Here is a 20545-nt window from a genome sequence, read left to right as displayed (position 1 = left end):
CCCCCTTGCCCTGAGGGCTTCACTTCAACCAAAATTCCCCCCTTAAGATTGGTGGGCTTTGGAGTCCAATAGATCTGGGTTCAAATTCCGGAGCTGCCACTACTTTGTTATGTGTCCTTGAGCAAGTCATTCTACCTCTCTGTGCCTCTGTTTCTCCCCAAAGAAGGTCAATGATACCCAGCTGCAAGGTGGCTGTGAAGATTAAGGATTAGCATGGCCCATAGTAAGTGCTCAAGAAATGGTAACCATGGCGATCTCCAAGAAGTGATGCTTACTTATTTGTCACTTGCTACCCTACCTTGCTGTACCCTGAGCTGCTTCCTTTACCCACTTCCTCCTCAGTATCAGCAACCAACATGTAGGGGTCTCATTGCACAGACCCTGGAGCCAGTCTTCCTGGGTTCAAATCCTGGCTCCTCCACTTACCAAGTGAGCAAGAGGTAAGGTGTAGGAAGTGCCCGCCATGTTATGAGTGCTCACATGCTACTATGTGTCTATCCAAGTATTTACCACCATCATACTTCTTGTTATTATCATTAATATTATCTAAAAGTCCTGTGAGTCAGCAAAATACTATTAAACACCTACTGTGTGCCAAACACTAGGTGGAGCGCTGGGGCCCAAGACATGAAGAAAACAGGATCCCTGCCCCCAAGGAGCACTGGATCAGATGGAGACGCAGAGGCAGAGGACAATGAATACAGAGCAAACTGATCAGCACTGGGACAGTGGGAGGGCCAGAAGAGCATTGACATCACATCCAGTGAAAGGCCAAAGCGTCCAGACCCTTCCCTGTGGACCCCCAGACACAGCTTTCTCTGAACACCCTGCTATCCCCTCTGTCCATACTTCTCACTTGGCTCCAAAGCTCCCACTTCCTGCCCTACAGCATGGCTAAAGCTCTTGATGAGTCTTTATGCTTCTCCTTGGCAACCCAGCTGTAAGCCTTTCAAGGCCAGGGCAGTATCTTAAGTTTCTTTTCTATGCCATGAAGTAGCCAACACACAACACTGCCACGGTTTTATGGATGCTGGCAGGAGACATGAGACTCCTGGGTCAGAGACATGGGATTTTATTACTCCTAGCAATAGTAGTAACCAGGGTATCACCATTTGTGTCAGTAGCCCAAACCCCAGTTCCCACAGGGCAACACAAAGAGGACCAGGTGTTGTGGTCTGGACTACAGGAGAGGAATCTCAAATTTAGAGAAACTGAATTATTTATAATTGGAGTAAGCAAACCTGCCCTTTGCTCTTGAGGGAGTCAGTGTCTTTTTTTTTTTTATTTTTTAATGTTTATTTTTGAGGGAGGAGGGTCAGAGACAGAGGGAGACATAGAATCGGAAGCAGGTTCCAGGCTCTGAGCTGTCAGCACAGAGCCTGACATGGGGCTCAAACCCATGAACCATGAGATCATGACCTTTGCCAAAGTCAGAAGCTCAACTGACTGAGCCACCCAGGCACCCTGGGAGTCAGTATCTTTATTATACAGGACAGTAGGCATGCCTGCCTTTTGCTCTGAAGGGAGATACTATTTCCATTTTTCAAAACTGTTATACAAACATCTTGAAAAGAGAGTCTGGAAAAAAGGCAATCAGTGCCTCTTCTGGCAAGACTTGCAGAAATGAATAAGATAGGTGGTCTCCCAACAAATATAGATGGATAGATGGATGGATGAATGGATGGATGGATGGATGGATGGATGGATGGATGGATTGGAGGATGGATGGATGGATGGATGGATCAGTGGATGGATGGATGGATGGATGGATGAATGGATGGGTAGATGGATGGGTGGATGGATTGGTGGATGGATGGATGGATGGATGGATGGATGAATGGATGGATGGGTAGATAGATGGGTAGATGGATTGGTGGATGGATGGATGGATAGATGGATGGATGGACAGTTGGATGGATAGATGGATGGATGGATGGATGAGGATGGGTGGGTGGGTAAGTGGGTGGATAGATGGGCATGAGGATTAAAAATTGTGATGCTTTTTAAGCTTTATTCCTAGCAGGCATAAGCACTTCAGGGCTTCCTTGGAGGAGGATACGGTAGTCAGGGATCTTGCCTCCTCCCCAGTGATTTCTCAGGAATTCCTCCTTCACTTATTTTATATATTGGCTTCTGCCTACAATTCCATTTGGAAATTTAAAATATATGTATTACCACAGCTAAAACAAGTTTGGAAATCATTGGTGTAGAAAAGTAATTCTCAAACTTAAAAATGTGTCAGGATCACTGCAGGTTTGTTGAGACTCAGATTGCCAGACCCCACCCCCAGAGCTGCCGATTGAGGACCACTTTTGCAGAGAAACTGTCCTGATTCTTCCATGCAAGAGAATTCAGTTTTTGAGTGCCTGGGATGTACTAGCAAACTGCGAGGCATATTGAAGTCCATACAAATGGATTCAGGCATGGCTCATACTTCTCAGAGATCTTCTAATCTCGAAACAGAGACAAGAACCCCCTACATATTAATAATAACAATAACAATAATAATAATAATAATAATAGGAGAAGGAGCTCTCACTGTCTGAGCATGTTCTATGTGCCAAAGACCATGCAAAGGGCTTCACATGCATTATCTCAGTTAATCAGCACAATTCTGGGAGGTAGGGACTGTCATCACCCCCATTTTGACAGATGAGAAAGCTGAGGTACGGAAAGGGTAATTAACTTGCCTAAGGTCACAGAGCTAGGAAGTGGCAAATCCCAGGACTAACTCCAAAGCTTTTAAATCACACCATATCCTTGCACACTCCCCTCTTCCACACAATTAGAGTATAAGACAGTTTGCTTGAGTGTCAGATTAAATCAATCAAATGCCAAAATATATGAAGCTAATGGAGCTCTAGGCTGTCAGGCTGAGAGGAAGAAAGTGGGTTCTCTCATTAAGGCTTTAAAAGACAGGGTAAGGCCAGCAGAATCGCTTTCTGGGGTTCAGGGCGGCGTAGACCGCAAACCATGGCAGGCTAGCAGGCTGGACTGTGAACTTGTCTGACTTCCTCATTGTACAAAGTCCTTCAGGAGCCAGGAATCCTGCCTGGGGGTTTTGGTTGCCCCAGCCCCTGGCACAGTGCCTGGTACGTAGCCCACCAAAAAAGAGGAGACAGTGGATGATTAAATGGACACTAGAAGACGCCATGAGAGTTCCCACACCAGTCGTTCTCAAGTTTGTTTTTCGAATGAAACCTGGTCTCTCAGATTCACAAAGAACAGACCAGCTCAGAATGGAGGGGGAGATAACGGGGTTCAGGGTACCCTTCCCCGCCCTTCTTCCTCCACCTACACAAGACACTGCTGCAGGACCCAAGGGAGTCCTAGAACAGAGAAGAAAGCTATGCTCCAGTCCTACCCCCTTAATTTTATAGATGGGAAAACTGAGACCCAGAGAGGGGAGGGGCCTTGCCCAAGTGTCGCACTGTGAATGGAGGACAGAGTCAGATGAGAAGTCAAACACGTTGGCCCCAGGTTGGTAGTTTCCAGAACACTGAGCTGGCATTTCCATCTGCTCCTGTCTCTACCACCTCCCCATTACCCTCCCCCAGGGATTGGTCTCAGAAGTTTCCTAACTCTTAGAAATAAGTCCAAGTGTGTCATCTTTTCTATGCATGTCTCTGGTATGGGGGAGGGGGGGAGGAACAGAATTGCTAGATGGCTGCTCTGATGGGGGGAGGGAGCCGGCATTGCTGCTGAGAAGCTGTGTCACTGAACTCCAAGTATTTGCAAGTGGAGGTTGAGGATCCAGCCCAGGTCACTGGGGTGGCCTCGCTGGCATGGAATGGCCAACCTGGGACCAGAAGACTGCCTGCCTCAGTTTCCCCTGAGGAGTTGGCTAAAAATTTAGCCTCTTGAATCCTCTTCTCCCCCCTCCAAGACCTACAGATCCGATATCTATGGAGGCGCGGTCCAGGAACTGGTGGTCTTCTCAGGTAATTCTCATGCACCTGGCAGTTTAAGGACCACTGCTTTATGTTCCTTTTTTTTTTTTTAAAGTTTGTTTCTTTATTTTGAGAGAGAGAGCATGCAAGCAGGGGAGGGGCAGAGAGAGAGGGAGAGAGGGAAGTCCATACAGGTCCCATGCTGTCAGCACGGAGCCCGATGTGGGGCTTGAACTCACAAACCGTGAGATCATGACTTGAGCCGACACGTAGAGTTGCATGCTTCATTGACTGAGTCACCCGGATGCCCCTGGGACCACTGCTTTATGTTCTGATTAAGACCTGCCTTGCACTCAAACATCGACACCGCCAGGTGCTGAAATCCATTCCCTTGGTCAGAATTCTTACACCGATGGCTGACTTTGAATGTGAATGCCTTTAGGTGGACCCTGCACTCCAGTTAGCCACAGGTCCTACCGCTCCCTGATGTCTCAGGGCCAGCCCACCTCATCTGTTCCCTGGAGGCACTGGCTTCCCCAGGTCTTTGCCTTCAAAATGCAAATACTTTGATTCCCATTCACACCCCCGTGTGACAGGCTATCAAACACTCCAGGGTTTGGAGGAGCCTGAGATATGGCACCTCGGGTTGAGACGGGGGAGTACAAGAGGGGGTCCTGTATTGGGGGTGCAGGGGAGAACAAAAGGACTAAATAAGGCTCCTTTTGAGTTTTCAGTTCATTCTCTGGGGTGCTCAAGACGCCCACACTCTAATGCCCCCACCTTCACATCCTTTTTGGTGTCTCCACTATGGACAGACACTGCAAGACTGAATGGCAGCCAGGTCAGCCATTCAGGTCAGCTCAGCGTAAAGGGGGCCCAGGCCCGGAGGTCCCCAAAGCTGAGTGAACAGGAGCAGAACGTACCTGAAGAGTCTCAGGAAAACAGGAAGGCTATAGTGAAGGTTTAGCGCCATCTGTCGGTCATCCGGGGAACTGCCTCTGCCGAAAAGGCTGCGTAGAGCAAAGGGCAGCTGCAAACTTGCCGGGGCGGGGTTTCCCCGGGCAAGAAGTTGCCTCCATTTTGCCCATTAAAGCACCTGAAAGACCATTGGTTCAGTTTCTCCTGATCTTTCCAAGGTTTTAGACTCTTTTAAAAAAGCTACTCAATACTGAAAACCCTCTACCCCAGAAAAGCGCACTTGGGCTTGATTTTGTGTATACTTCCAGGAACGATCTTCTGGTTCAGATCACTCTTCTGAGACTGAGAGATTCCAAGGGGTTTGTCCAAGCGCCCACAGCCCATTAGTGACAGAACCAAGTCTGGAGGCCAGATGTTCCAGCTTCAAATCTAGTGTTTCCTAGGCCCAGGCAGCCTCTTTAAGCCTTAAAGGGCTCCTCCCTCTTTCTTCTCTGCAGGAGTCCTATGAATGAATGTCTACCAGGGGTGTTTGACCAGTCAGTAGCCGTCCTGGGGACTGTGGCACCCCCACCCCTCGCAGGAGTTCCAGGCCCTCAAACAACCTCTTTCCCTGCTCCCTGGCCCTGCTGGCCTGCCCTCCCACAGATGCCCTAGTGCCACTAAGGTGACCCACCCCTCTTAGGGGCACCAGAACCAGCATCTCGAGCTGGGAGCCAGGACAAGGATCTTATAGGCCACTAACAGGCTGTTGCTCTTGGATCAATCACCAAACCTCCCTGGACTTTGGCCTCCCCCTGTGTAAAATGCCACGGCTGGGGACAGCCATCTCTAGGGCCCTTCCGCGGGCTGCCCCTCCCACTCTGTGCAAGACTGACCCACAGGCATGATCCTTCATAAGCATATCTAAGTGACTTCCCAAGCCAGGCACCCAGGGACAGGGTCTAATTCTCTTCCGGGGGGGGGAGGACAACTTAAGGGAAGGGGCATCTGTGTGCAGTGGGAGCAGAGAGAGGACACAGAGGAGGCGCCCCCGGGTCTTTCAATAGTCCCTGTGGGTCTCCACCTCAGGACAGAGAGGCCAACCAAGGGGCATTGCTGGCGAATGGAGGGGTGGTGGGGGACAGGGAGTGGCTGGGAGGGGCACAGCCTTTGGTATACAGTTGGTGGCTAATTAGGGAGCTATTGCCATTTCATGGCAGGACCCCAGGAAGCTCTTCAGTCATTGATTCAACAAACATCAATTTGGTTTCTGTTTGGAGCAGAAGCTTTCCAACTTGAGCATGGACCGGCCTCCCCTGGAGAACCTGCATGAAACACAGCTCGCTGGGCCCCCACCTCGGTGTCTGCTTCAGCAGGTGTGGGGCAGGGCCCAGGAACTGGTAACTAAGTTCTAAGGGGATGCTGAGGCCTCTGGCCCAGGGAACATGCTTTGAGAAGCACTGACTTTGAGTGACAGATGAGACAGACCCTTGCTACCCTTGTGGGGCTCTTAGCAGCCCAGCAGGAACCCAGCAAATATCCTAAAGTGGGTTTCCTCAAGAAAAGGTAAGCGCAGGGCATTAGGGGAGCCCAGAGCAGGAGCCTTCCCGGAAGAGGGGGTGTTTATGCTGAATCCCGAAGGCTAAGTAGAAGTGGCTCAGCAAAGAAGCAGAAGGGGGAAGTTTTTGTTAAACACTTACTTAGAATGTGCCAGAACCCCTCTCATATTCCTCATCTAGTCTTCCCAGTCAATGGGAGGGAGGCAGGATTGACCCCACTTTACAGATGAGGAGGCCGAGGCTCAGAGAAGCAGAGGACTGGCCCAAGATCACGCAGTGAGAAAGCAGTCCCAGTCGGTCTGTGCATAGGACACCTCCCCAGCTGCTGCACCCCCGCCCCGTGCTGCTTCCCACCCCCCTCCCCTCCCCCGGGGGGGCTGCCACCCACATGCAGCTGCTGCCCGGCCTGCCACTGACCAGCCGCGCTCTGCCGCTCTCCCCACCCCCACCCAAGCCCTTCAAGTGTTTTCGCTGCTGGGTGAATTCAACAGATGCCTTTCGATCGCGGCCTATTAAATTAGCCCCTCTCTGCAGCCAAAAGAAGATAATTATGTTTTCATTAGCCCTGGATAATGTATTACCCCCTCAGTGGCAGCCACATCAGCCAACCTCCTCCTTCCCCCTCCTCCCCTTGGTCCCGCTGGAGCACTGTGCTCCCCTGGGCTCACCTCTAAGCTGCTGGGTGGGGACTGGTTCTGGCCCAGGGTGGCAGAGAGGGGGGACAGGGGGCAGCCTCCTTTCGGCCGGCAGAGGCCTTTTACACACCCACCATCCACACGGGGATTGAGGGTGTGGGCCCCAGAGAAGCTCCAAGAATAATTGTTCTCATGGTGACCATTTATGGAGAGCTTGCTCTGAGCTGACCCCTGGGTGTGTCATAGCTGCTTGACTCCTACAGCAGTTGGGGAGAAGGGTGGCTTTACCGACATCCCCCACCCCCCGCCCCGTTTTAAACACCACGGGGGTCCTGTTGGAATCAGCTTAGAGTGAATGCCCAAGCAGCCTCAGAGAGGAAGAGACATCAGGGGGCACCACGCATGAGCAGCTTTCGGGGACCGCCGCTCCACATAGTTCCGGGACGGCCACATGGCTGTGAGTCTCTGGTCCCAGCGCCAGTTGCTGAAGCCCTCCGGGGTCCATGCCCAGCACAAGCGAGGGGGAGACCCCCCATGCCAGACACTCCCCCGCCATCCCGAAAGAAGGTCTCTGACTTAGTCACTCTCTTTCTCCACGAGGTGGCGGGGGCAGGGGAGGCAGGCAGGGAGGGCCCCACTTCGGGATCAGCAGGACCTGAGTTCTCATAGTTGCTTTTCCACCAATGAACTGGGTGACCTGGAGCAAGCCTCTGTGCCTCTCGGAACCTCTGCTTCTCCCCCCCCCTCCCCAAATGTACGATGGGACTAAGAAAAGGAATCATCTCTTAATTTTTATGATGAGTCCATGAGATCTACCTATAAAATGCTTGGTTCACACTGACAGCCATTATTCTTTCTACTCTGAGGACTATATTGTCCGAATCCCCTAAGCCGATGGCAATAAACACAGTAAAGGAAGGGGAGTCTCTGCCTAAACTCCGCCCCTCTCTCTCTCTCTCTCTCTCTCATCTCTCTCTCCTCTTTCTCTTTCTTTCTCTTTTGCTCTCATACCCACACGCAGGACCCCTCAGGATGACAAGCTCCTACCCTGGGCTCCAAGGCCCCGTCTCCCCACACCTCTGTCTAGAGAGCCACATTCGGGGGACTTTGCTGTCAATTGCACCAGGACGCCTGGCGGGGAGGACAGACCTGAAGGAGCAGGGTTTCTGTCTCCCTCTCCCCAAACCCAGGCCACCTCTGCCTTTTGCAGACATAGCTCAGCCTGGGCCCTGACCCCACCATCTCGTGGCTGCCCCTTCCCCACCAGCCACCCCTCTCCCCAGATCGGGACAACTGGTTCTCCAGGAGAGGAGGTGCCCCGCCTTAGGCCTATTCTGGGCCCAACCCCGCACACAGGCGAGGTAGCTGCTTTGAGCAGGTGAACGGCCAGCCCAGCGGAAAAGTGGCTTCCCTTCCCCTGGCTTCCTGATTTTCCCCAGTTGCCATGGTAATTGAGGGGAGCAGCATTCTGAGTCTGACACCACTGAGAGCCTGTGCTCAACTTTGAAATGGTTCAGGCCGGGGAAGCTGGAAGGACTCAGCTGCGGCCCCACGTCCCCGGGGTGCCCCATCCAATGTTTATGTCACTATTAGTCTCGGCATTGTTACTATCTTTTCTGGCTACTGTTTACTGAGCATTTACTATATGCCAGGCATTTTTGCCAAGAGCTTCACCAGCATCATCTCATCGTACACATGTTCCCGACGACCTCAGGCCCATTTCACCACTGGGGAAACCGAGGCTCTGGAACTTGGCCCATGTGGCACAGTCAGGAAGTGGCAGCAGAGCCCTGGGGCCCAGAGGGAATTTCTGGCATCTTCTTTCCAGGACGAAGCAAACAGCTCCGTGTACCCGCCAGCTTACTCCTTATTCCTTCTTCCCCTCCTCACCCCCCACCCCCCATACCTCTCTTTCTGGCCCCAAAGTCACACCCCCCTCTCCGGAGCGTCATATGCAAGAGGATCTGAAAAGCATTTCTTAGTGACAAGGGGTGGGGGGGGGGGGGAGTTCTTCTTTGCCTCATCTCTGCAGAACTCAGAACCTGAAGAGGCTTGTTTCTCTCAGCAAGGCTGGTGGGGGAAGTCAGATCAAGCCACCTGGAGCCAGGTGGTGTGTGTGTGTGTGTGTGTGTGTGTGTGTGTGTGTGTGTGTGAAGTCTCCTCTCTTTCCTTGATTTGCTGTTTCCCCAAGAGTGTGTGAGCAGCAGTAACAGTGAAATGCAAAATCCTTTGCAATCTGCCCAGGAAAAGACAGCTTTTGAGACGGGTTTATATGGTTACCCATATGTTAGAGCCCCTAAGAAAGGGAGGAAAGCTTGGATCTCCATCTTCTCCTCCCACAGCCCAGCCCCGGCCCTCTCCCCACCTGCAGGCCCACTGGGCCACAGGTGAGCCAGGCCCCTCCCCAGCTGCCAGGCCTAAGTGCTGCTCCGGAGAAGACCAGAACAAGGCAACGTTTCCAGAACTGGCTGCTTCTGTCCCAGTCTGCCCACCCAAGAGCCAGGGCCGGAACCCAAGCTGCGACCTCCTGCGGGCTCCTGGGGGCTTCCGGCCACGCCCCGCGTGGGGGAACCGCGGGGCCCACTGTCCCGTTAAGGAATCCTATCCAACACTGATGCAGAGACCGAAAGAACCATCCCCGCCTCCCATGGGGCCTTGTCTACCCCCGAGAGCTGCCCTGTGGCCACTGCATTCAGCCCCCTCCAGGCTCCCAGAAATCGTCGTGGTGTGTGTGTGTGTGTGTGTGTGTGTGTGTGTGTGTTTCCTGATAGGGGGAAAAAATGGAAATTAGGTTATATAAAAGATGTATGCTTTGGAGCCCAGAGCGGCTCTTTTAATGAGGGTTGCGACGTCTCCCGCCCCACACCCATAAACCAGCCGGGTTGGACGTCACCGCTAATTCGTTTCAGCGATGATAGGATAAAGGAGGGACATTAAGAAATAAATTCCCCCTCACGACCCTCGCTGAGCTCACGGCTCAGTCCCTACATATTTATGCCGCGTTTCCAGCCGCTGGGCGAGGAGCCACTTAGCGCGGCGGCTCCTCCGAGGGGCGGCCAGGCGGCGAGCGGCAGCCGGGCGGCCAGGGTGAGCCAGGGGCGCACGCGGGGAAGCCCGCAGCCTCCGTCCCGAACTTGGGTTCGCTGGGGCGGAGGGAGGGGAGGGGACTCGGGAGGGGTGGGGGCTCGGCGAGAGGGGGCGGGGAGGGATCAGAGAGGCACAAAGCGGAGGGGAAGGGGGAGGGACGCGCGCGGCTCCCATCGGGAGGTGAGTGGGTGCCACTGGCGCCCTCCAGCCGCGCGGGGCGGCGGACCGGGAGGATTCGGAACCGCGAGCGCGGCGGCCGCGGGCGCCCGGGAGGAGGAGGTGGAGAAGGAGGAGGAGGAAGAGGAGGAGGAGAAGGGCAGGCAAGCGGACCCGCGGCCGGGCGGGCGGGCGGGCGGGCGCGCAGCGCGAAGAGGCAGCCTCGGCGCTGCCCGGCTCGGCGGCAGGTGAGTTCTCGGCCCAGCCGTCCCGCGTCCCCTCCCGGTGCCCTAGGGCTCCCCGCCCCGGCGCCAGCCCCGGGAGTGCCACGGGAGGCGCGGGGTTTGCCGCGCGTCCCAACTTGGTTCGGGCGACCCTGTTTTCTCCTCCCAGCGGGCGGCCCCAGGCCGGGGGCCCCGGGCCGGGGGTCGACGCGCCCGCCGCGCTCCAACTTTGCAGGGACCCGCGTCCCTCTCGAGCGGCGCGCTCGGCTGCGAGCTGCGCGCCCGCGGTAATGGCGGACCCCTTGGCACCGCTCGCTGTCCCCGGCGGGCAGCCCGCGGCTGGGGGACGCCGCTCCCCGCGGATCGCTGCACCTGCCCGGCCTCAACTTTAAGCTTTCCTGCGCGCCCGGCCCTCCGGAGGTATGGCACCTGCGCGCCCGCGGTAATGGCGGACTCTGCATCGCTGGCCTCCTCCGGCGGGGGCCCGGAGGCTGGGAGGGCTCCGCTCTCGGGAAACGTCCCTCCTGCCTGGCTTCCAACTTTGCGAGGATCCTCGTCGCGCGCCCGCGGTCATGGCGGGGCCGCCTGCACCTCTTACTTCTCCAGTCCGGGCGGGATTGGGGTGTAAGAGCGCCGGCTCCCAGAACCTAGGAAAGTTGTGCCTCTCGCTGGAAAAGAGGCTCTGGGGCTCCCGGCGCGCGCGTCCCCCGGACGGACGAGGGGCGCGCTCCGCGGTTGGGATTTGGGACCGGGCAGTGCACTGCGAGCAACGGCTTTGCTTCCAGGTGATCAAGGGTCAGGGCAGGGTCCCCGTGAGATCCAGCTTCCAGGACCACCCGAAGGTCCCTTGGGTCCGAGGGTCCCGACAGGGCTCTCTGGATTGCGCCCTAGAAACCCTGAGACCCTCGCCTCCATCCCGGGGTGGGGGGCGGCACTGCGGCCGGAGCGCCCCGGGCTCTCTGCGGGCTGGAGACCGTGCTGCCTGCGGTGGGCACCCGGAGGGAAGAGGTGCGCGCTGACAAGGCGTAGAGGGACACCCCTGGGCTCCAATCCTAGATTTACCTTCTACCGGGTGTATGGCCTCAGTTCTCTTGTCTGTAAAATGGGAAAAACGATTCCTTTCTCGTGGGGCTGTGGTGAGGACGTTAAAAAATTTTGAATGTGAATAAAGTGCTCAGTGTTTCTGATAGTTTATTATTATAACGCCCCTGGGCCAGATCCGGGAGACTCAGGGTCAGGTGTTTCCTGCCAGTAGGACCTACAGATCCACCCCTCAAGGCCCCCAGGCTGGGGTCGGAGGCACTTACCTCTAGTGGAACCCGAGTAGTCCAGGAAAAGATGCATAGGGTTCTTCCTGGCAGATGAGATCCCATTCTAATTCCATAGTTTAGTTCAAACCGTGCACACAGACCCCAGAAGAATCTACAAGTGGCCAGTGATGGAGCACCCCCAAGGGGGTCCCTGAGCATAGATGTGGTGCTGGTGAGCCTGCCCAGGGCACATGGTCTGGCCTCCGGTGGCCCACGACCTTGACAGAGAGGAAAAAGGAACTAACCCCTCAAGCCAGCCCCCCTGAGGAAGGAGAAAAACCTTCTCCCTCTCTTCTACCCCTTTCTCTAATTGGGGTTGGGGCAAATGCTGTCGGTTCAGACTCAGGGAAGCGCTGATTTTCCCCATTGTTATTTTGAACTTGAAACCGGCAAGGGGCCTTTGTGCCCCAGCTGGCAGGGGTGGTGTCAATTCTTCTCTGCCCCCAGGCACCTCAGCAGACAGATCTGAGAAGCCTTGGCAAGAATCCTAAGGGAGACATTCTACGCCACCACTTTCACTACCACCACCCCAGTCCTTACGAAGAATCCAATTTCCAGAACCCCTGAAAGAGTGCACGGCTTTGTGCCATCGCCAAGGGGAGGTCACATAATAAGGTATCCCTGGAATACCCCAGAATACTCCCCCGAACTCCCCCAGGTTACCAGTGCAGTGATCTGAATCCCATTTTGCAGATGCAAAAGCTGAGGCAGATTAAACCCAGCAACCTGCCCACAGTCGCCTAGGTGGTTAAGTACCACAGCTGGAGAATTTAGTCTCAGGTTTTAGCTCTTTAATTTGCGGGAGGGGGGCACCCACGTCTGGACACCTAAGTGGTCTAACAAGTCCATGCTCCTGCCTTTGCACCCACAGCCTCATTTCCTGATACATCTGCTCAGCAAGAGACTACCCCAGTGGTCAGGGGCACGACTGTGTCTCCAGAAATTGTAATTTCCCCAAAGTCCCTGACCATGTAGAGAAAGAGCTATCAGCATAGTAGAGAGATCTGGTGAAGATCTTTGCTTGAGACCAAGCCACTTAACCTCTCTGAGATTCAGTTTCATTATCTGCAAAATGAGAGCGTAACTCCCACAAGGTTGTGTTGTAGATTTTCTTCATAATGTATGTGAAAGGTGTTCTGGAAACAATAGGTTTATGCCAAGAGTGGTGATTCCAGAGGAAGTCTTCTGTTGCACTCTTTGGGGCCAGTAGTGTGGCTGTGGTTTCCAGACCGGTCTGCCCTATGCTTTTCCTGTCCCTTCTTTATTTTCCCCAGATGGCCAACGCAAGCCGTCTAGGAGGCTGTCATCCACAGAGAAGGACCTTGCAGGAAAGGGTGAGAGTCTAGGAGTGGTGAAGCGGGGTGCTTTTCTTCCTGAGGGCCTCTACCTCTGAGGCCCAAGACGCTGTCCAAGGTACCAACTGGACAACTGTCCCCAAACTTTCCTACTGGTGGGGTGCCAGTTTCCTAGGACATGGGAAGACTTGGGGGGTCAGTTCACCAGGGTATTGTGAGAATGCACAGATCTGGCTGTGGTGCCTTCTTGGCTGTATGTTTTGGGGTGTCTTATGACAAGACTCAGTATATTGCCCGTCATTCTGGTTCTGTGGGTCTGCGCGTGCCTTGGTAAACTTTAGAACGTGGTTGAGAGCCATTGGCAACAGTGTGTGCCCATTAGAACCGGGGCTTTTCCTAATTAGAAACTGGAATGCGCAGAAGTTGAATTTGGCATTTTAGGACCAGTTTTCACCTGGCCCGTTTGAACAAGGGGGCACACTTCCCATTACAGGTCATTGTGGGTTGTGTGTTTAACAACACAGTGGCCACAATGACTGTAGACATGACCGTTTTTATCCTCCTCATACATGATAGCATTTAGACCTCACTAATCCAGCAGCTTCTGAACAGCAGCCCAGTAGACTGTCGCCATCAGAACCCAAAAGCACAGATGCCAGATTCTGACGCCCAGGTCTAACGAGTCAGCGTTTCCGAGGGAGACCTGAAGTTTCTGTGTTTTTAACATGACTTCTGCAGCAGATTCTAATCCCCTCAGCTCTTGTCCACCACCTCATCTTCCAGAGGGGGAAACGAAACTCAGAAAAGGTATGTGACTTGCCAGAGGTCACACAGCACTGTATTGACAAACCTCTGTGTCTTGACTCTTTGCCAGTGCTCAATCTGATAGCATCATGTTTACTCCAGGATAGAGAAGCCCCATAGTTTCCGAACTTAAAGGAATTTCATTACGTCTCTCTCTCTCTCTGTAGCGCTCTCTCTCTCTCTCTCTCTCTCTCCCAGTTGTTGTCAGATTGTTCAGGAGAGACTGATCAGGATTCCTTCCAGTCTGACCTTGTGGTGCATCAGCCCTATGACCCTGTGTCATGTTGGGCATTAGCTCCATTGGTGAACCCATCTGTCCTTGCAGAGAGGATTTCATTTAAAAGTGATCTATTGGGTAAAACTTTAGGAGCCGAGTAATCACAGGTGCTGATAAACCCTGTCTAACTACCATTGATTTCACCAAAACCATTGGTTTGAGCTCTTCAACAGCCGCGTCAGCCCCCGACCCAACCTTTCCAAGTCCTGCAGGTTTATATCACTCACAGGCCTATGAACAGCACCCAGCGATGCTGGAAGATTGAGTCTACTTGAATCTGTTAAATAAAAATGATCGATCAGCAGAAAAGGTCCCTAAGTCCCCCATAAAAGTGTAGCTAACAGGGTGCAGCAGACACGGGTCTTGGCATAGGCGTGTTTCGTGACGATCGGCCGAAGATGAGTAGCAGTTATCTGTGGCTCTGCGGCAGACGTCAGCACATTTGTCAAATGTGTAATGATGAGTGCTAAATGGCAGGCTCGGTGCCGGACCCCAAGGGCAGATGCTCAGATTAAGGTGGGGTGAGCCCTTCTCCGACGAAGCCTGTGGTCTGGTCGGGCAGTGGGCTCCAAACAAGCCTTGTGGCACGTGTGACGGTTCTGCGGAAGAGGCTGCAGTGAAATGTTGCAGCAGTCATCCCGGATGGACGACTGGGGGTATCCACGTAGGACTGCTCAGAGGAGGCAGCATCGGCCTTACTGATTCGTAGCATCCTGTCAGTGACAGGGTCTCCGGTGCCAAACTGGGTCAAGTGCAGCCAGGTTGAAAGGCAGAGACCACACGGAACATCGAGAAGGGATGTCATCTGGGGAGGCACCTGACACCAGGTCCTAGCACTTGTGGATTCTGTGACTCGGGGTGAGTGAGTTAACCTCTCTGAACCTCAGGTATGTCATCCATAAAATGGGGGTTATGGCTACCGCATGGAGCTGTTAGGAAGATTCAGTGAGATAGTATATGTGGAAGTCTGGAACGGGAAACAGCTTCAGGCCCGTGTTAGTGATCAGAACAAAGCAAAGACATGAAACCAAGAGAGACCCCTTTAGTTAGCCCTCTGTTGTGGACCATGCCTGTTCTCGCTCAGCGCCGATTTTCTCATCTGTGAAATGATGTTTAGCATTCAAGGGCAATGCCATTCGGAAACCTGCAGGAATGTTCTGGCTGCCTGGTACGGGCTTTGCATTTTGGTCTGGTCTGGTTTAGTTTTCTTTTCTTTGTACCTTTAGGTCAGAAACCCCACCATTAAATATTGTTTATGTCACTTGCGTGGCCCTTGAAGACATTTTCCATTTACAACCCCTCAAAGACCTTTTCCACTTTAACGTTCTGGGGCTCGCCGGAGACCAACATTTGCCCAATTCTCGTCTGTCAGTGGCATTCGTGATTTCTGCTGACAGTTCCTGAAGGAAGCCTGGTCTGTTAGCACTGGAAACACAGGGGCCCTTGGCAGGGGTGAAGTTCTCATTTCCAGCCCAGGCAACGTTTTCTCTTTCCTCACCTCTGATTTGTGATGTTCTGCCCCCGACCATCATAAGATCACCTCTTGTCAGTTGGGGTTCCCAGAAAACACAGGTCTTCTTTGTTTGTTTGTTTGTTTGTTTGTTTGTTTGTTTTTTGGCCACTCAAGCTGCTTTAGGCATCTTGACTAAAGGCACCTAAAAGAAATTCCACAGATTATCAAGGGTATCCCAAAAAGTGTCTCGGCTTCTGCTGGGAAACTTGGCCCACCGGTGTTAAATAATACTCTGGAATGCCCTCCTTATTCAAAACTTGACAGCTACATCATTACTATGGGGATTTAAATGGTGGGCCTTTCTGGAACCTGTTTCCAGGTTGAAATGAAGAAGGGCACATGGCAACTTCAGATGCTGTGGATGACCAGTCAGTGCTTCTGAGTTAAAGGATTTCTTGTCATGAACAAGAGTCTGGGCAGCCGTTTCTTCATCTAGCAAACGAGCCCCAAGCTCCCAGCTCTGTGACAGAACCCCGCAGGAGAGGCTGGGGCGTAAAGAAACAGAAGAAGTTCTCCCTACCCTCAAGGGGCTCGGGTGTCCAAGAAAGCGACCAACTTGCCCATAACTAGAATGCAATGGGGCACATGATGTGGGCAGTCCATCGCCTTGGGTCATTAAAACAGCCGTGTGGATTTCATTGTGCTGTATTTCATCCCAGGAATTGTAAGCCTAAAAATGTAACCTAGGGGGATAAATCAAAATATCACCTGATAATAACTGACATATTTTGGGCATGTTTCTTTTTTTTTTTTTCCTTTGGATTTTGAGGCAGTCTCTTAGCTGTGACTGTTCAATATCCAATAAGGAAAATGAAAACAATTACGTTCATGTAACCAGAATGCAGGTAATGAAAATAGTCAATAACATCTATGTGCTAGTTCATTAAGATAAGTCTTAGCTGGAAAAACCTTCATCTGTCATTTCTTTCCGAGTATCACTGTAGTCGCTGAAATAAAATCCTTTTATTTCTCGCCAGGCAGGGCATAAAATAATGAGCCAGGATGGATGTTTGGGGTTGATTTTTTTATTGGTTTTGATTATTTTTTTTAACAAGCATGCAAAACTCCTACGTGTAGGTAAATATTTCCTTAACTGCTGTCTTCAATGCACAGGATTTCTTGGGGGTACCTCCTTCAAGGCTTGCCTTCCGAAATTACACATTTCTTTCCATCTCTCCTGCCTAATGATGGCTTCTTGGGCTTTTGTGGGGGGGGATTTGCATTTCAGAAATAACAAGAAGTCATTGAAAGGCACATTTTGTGTTCAAGATGGGTGATTACACGGGATGAAATCATGTGGAGATTCTGTCTTGAGGAGGGGCTCTTTTTAAAAAACAGTATGGTATAATTAGACTTGGAGGTTTTTTGTTTTTTTTTTGTCTGGTTCCAAACGGGTGTCTAAGTCAAGCATTGTGCTTTGTGCACTTGATCTTGAGACTCTGATGACGAGAACCAGCCCCCATGAAGCCAACAGTCTGCCTGCTCAGGAACCACTTGACAGCCTGTTTCCATGTTGCGATTGGCTTCTGTCCCCTGAGTGGTAGGGATTAGATTTAATACTTCAGTTGCCATTGTTTAAAATGTGACCTTAACTGAATATTTGGGGACCTTTTGCAAGTACAGATAATTTTCTTAGGTGTTATAACAGCACTGTGCACCTTGTGAGACACTGTCTTTAAGATATGTGTGCTTAAGAGTTAGGGGCTGAAGCTTCATGACATTTGCAACTTATTTTCAGATGGGTCGGGAAAGATAGATGCAGACCGAAGATAATAGGGTAGGTAGATAGATGAAGTCAGCGAGAGCTGATAGATGGATGGGTAGGTGGGTAGATGGACAGATGGACAGACAGGTACAAGCAGGGCAAATATAGCAAATGGTGAGTCGTCCAATCTGGTTAGAGGTTCATAATTGCTATTGTACTATTCTTTTCAATTCTCTGTGTTTAAATATTTCATAATGAGAAGTGGGGTGGCAAGAATAGCTTTAGGCTTTCCTCTGTGTTGAATTTTCCCAAGTTTCTTACAAGAATAACATTCGGCTTCTCGTCTCTGCCCCCCACACACACACACACGCGTACGCACACATGCACACACATATACACACGCTCACAAGCACCGCTTTTCCTGGAAGAAATAATCCTGCAGTTTAGCAGAATGTCACTGTTTTTCATGGCAGCCTTTCTTTACATTTTCCCCCCAGCATTTTAATTAGGGCTATGAGTCACTGTGCTTTATGAAGGCTGGTGACAATGTCATTTACGGCTGTTTAGCATCCCAATCGAGCCCTCTTCTGAGGCGCTCATTACATCAGGGGCATTGAGCAGTGAGCAGACACTTCTCTCTGTCAGCAGCAAAACAGGTTCTGGGCCTCTTGAGGAATTCAGAAACAAGGTGGAGGTTCGTCTCTGGAATATCTTCCCAAGTTGCCTTTTCCACTGCGAGGCTTGATAGCCCGGGTGTGGTTTGAGTGCGTTTCAGCTCCAAAAGGTGATCCAAAATTGAGGATTTGACATCCTTCTTGGAGACAGCAGGCTCTTCTCCCAGGCACAGGGGTCTGACTTGCCCTGACATTGGCTTCTAAATGTATGAGACCCCTCTGGATATGAGGTGATGGCAGGAGGCAGGATTCTGGAGCCCATCCAAGCCAGATTCGAATCCAGCCACTGCCACTTTCTCATCCTGTAACCTTGGGCAGGTTATTGAATCTCTCTCTAAACCTCGTTTTCCTCTTCTGTAAGCATGGGGATGATTCCACCTCACTGGGTTATTGGGACCGTTAAATGCTCAGTGCCTATTGGGTGTTCCGTGCATTTATTCGTAAGGACGAGGATCACCATTAAGGTAATCCAGTGTAGACATGCTACACCCTTGACCATTGCGGTTGCTTCTAGTACTCCTCATCCCTAGACCCTGGTCAAGGTTTCTCAGCCAGGGTCCAACCAGGAAACAGAAGACACCTGTAGCTGTGATACTTTGATTCCAAGATAATGTAACGAAAGTATTATTTAAGAATGCAATTTAAGATGCCAGCAAGGGAGAGTGAAGCATTCAAGGACCAGCAACTGGGCCAGTGATGACCACCCCAGGCCCAATGGAGCAGGGGGAGGGAGCACGTTACCGAAACCTTCGGGCCATGGAATGGGGTGTGGGGAGCTCTCAGAAGAAGCTGTGCTCAGAGAGAAATATAGACCTCTCCAGACCACAGCACTGAGATGGCATGGATCCCCCTCTCCCTCCTCCCCATCTCCCTTTTCTCCCATTGGCCAAACCCAATCAGAAGCCAGAGGACAAGGATCCTGTTGATATCCATAGAGGTCAGCCTCCTCCCGGGGCCCAGATAAGTTAGGAGAAGGACGGAGAATAGATCTGGGGCCAAAGGATAGAGAACGACCGTCCCTGCATAGACAGGGAAAAGAGGAAGACCTTGTTGATTATCAGGAAGAAAGCCAACCCCAACTCGGCATCTTCGGGCAGAAACATGCTTCCCTCATCTGGGATGAGCTGGAGTGTCTCCAGTTTTCTGTAGGATCCCCATGAAATTCTCAAAATGGATCCGGCATTTACTTTCATTGCAAGCACCAAAATACATCCCAAGGTACTTTGAGGAAATGGGGAGTGGGCATTATAAAGTCCAATCCATTTCAAGGCATCATGACTTAAGCAGCAAATTGTAGGGTAGCATCTTGGGTAAATAAAGCATGCGGTCTTCTGAGGAGGTAAGGCTTATTGGAGAGGCTGCAGAAATAGGCTTGGTGTTCAGTCAACAAGCAACCAGTTGGATGTCTACTCCATGATGCTCTGAGCACATAGCTGGAGCATTGGCCAGGTATGACGTACCTGCCAGGTACTCATGTTGTGAAGCAGGAGTTCTTAGATGCCTTCGAAGCAAGGCATTCTAGTGGTGGCGTCCCAGGGACCCTGAAATTTTGTTGTTGACCTTTGAAGAGCTGTAGATCAAACATGAAGGAACTTCTTGGCCAAAGCCCCGTGATGATGTAGAAAGAATCACAGAGTAGGAGCCGGGGCACCAGTGGGGGTCCAGCAATGATGTCAGCACAGGCCAGCATTCTTCACACACATGCCAAGGGCCGGGTGCTGTGCTAAGCGCTGGGCTCGCTGAAACATAACTTTTCCAAGTGGTAAATTATGGTAAAATTCACATAAAATAAACGTATCATTTTAAACCATATGATTTAGTGGTATTTGCATACATCCTCAGTGGTTTACAACCATCAATTCTGTCCCGCTCCAAAACGTTTCCCTACCCCAGTGGGAAACCTCATCCCCACTAAAACTTGGAAACAAGCGTTCCGACAAAAACCTGTACATGAACGCTCAGAGCAACACCATTCATGATAGTCAGTAGGTGGAAACAACCCAAATGTCCATCAACAGGTAAACCAAAGGTGGTGTGTCCATACAATGAATAATATCCAGCCATAAAAAGGAATGGATTACTGATGTATGCCACAACGTGGATGAACCTTGACAACGTGGTGCTGAATAAAACAAACCAGGCACAAAAGACCACATGTTGTAGGATTCCGTTTGTACGAAACACCCGGAACAGGCAAATTCATAGAGACAGAGAGTAGATTGTTGCCAGGCGCTCGAGGGGGACGGGCGGGGAAAGGCAGAGGAGAGAGTGCTTCACTTGTACTCATTTTTTAAAATCTTTTATTTTGAAGTAGTTTTAGACTTCCAGAGATGTTGCAAAAATAGTGCACCAAGTTTCTTTATATCCCTTATCCAGCACCCCCTGATGTGAACGTCATTCAGAGCTTTGGTACAATTGTTAACTAAGCTACCAACCTCACTTGAATCTCACTTTTCCCACAAATGACCGTTTTCTGTTCCCAGATCTTATCCAGGATCCCACACATTTTTAGTGCTAAT

At 51.7% G+C, this 20545-nt stretch overlaps 1 protein-coding gene and 1 long non-coding RNA gene across 5 annotated transcripts in view; one reads left to right on the top strand and one right to left on the bottom strand.

The window, feature by feature from the left end:
• The window catches only part of LOC144613964 (uncharacterized), a 35335-nt gene extending 28230 nt beyond the window's left edge, over positions 1–7105 (bottom strand). The window contains exons 1-2 of the long non-coding RNA XR_013551465.2: positions 7015–7105; positions 4814–4986 (exon numbers count right to left, since the gene is read on the bottom strand). This is a non-coding gene — a long non-coding RNA (uncharacterized LOC144613964). The remainder of the gene's footprint in view (positions 1–4813; positions 4987–7014) is intronic.
• NOS1 (nitric oxide synthase 1) overlaps positions 1–20545 on the top strand; it is a 182366-nt gene that overhangs the window by 61527 nt on the left and 100294 nt on the right. The window contains exon 1 of one of the 4 annotated variants that reach the window (XM_078435747.2): positions 9958–10068. The exons of 2 other annotated variants lie outside the window; for them this stretch is intronic. The gene's annotated coding sequence lies outside the window, so the exon portion shown is untranslated. Of the gene's footprint in view, positions 1–9957; positions 10069–10250; positions 10473–20545 lie in introns of those variants that run through there. One more of the 4 variants, XM_078435746.2, reaches the window with a different exon arrangement.

Source organism: Panthera onca, chromosome D3 (assembly GCF_046562875.1).
Source record: "Panthera onca isolate mPanOnc1 chromosome D3, mPanOnc1 haplotype 2, whole genome shotgun sequence".
NCBI lineage: Eukaryota > Metazoa > Chordata > Mammalia > Carnivora > Felidae > Panthera > Panthera onca.
The sequence above is the reverse complement of the archived record's forward strand: the minus strand, read 5'-3'. Positions and strand labels throughout refer to the sequence as shown.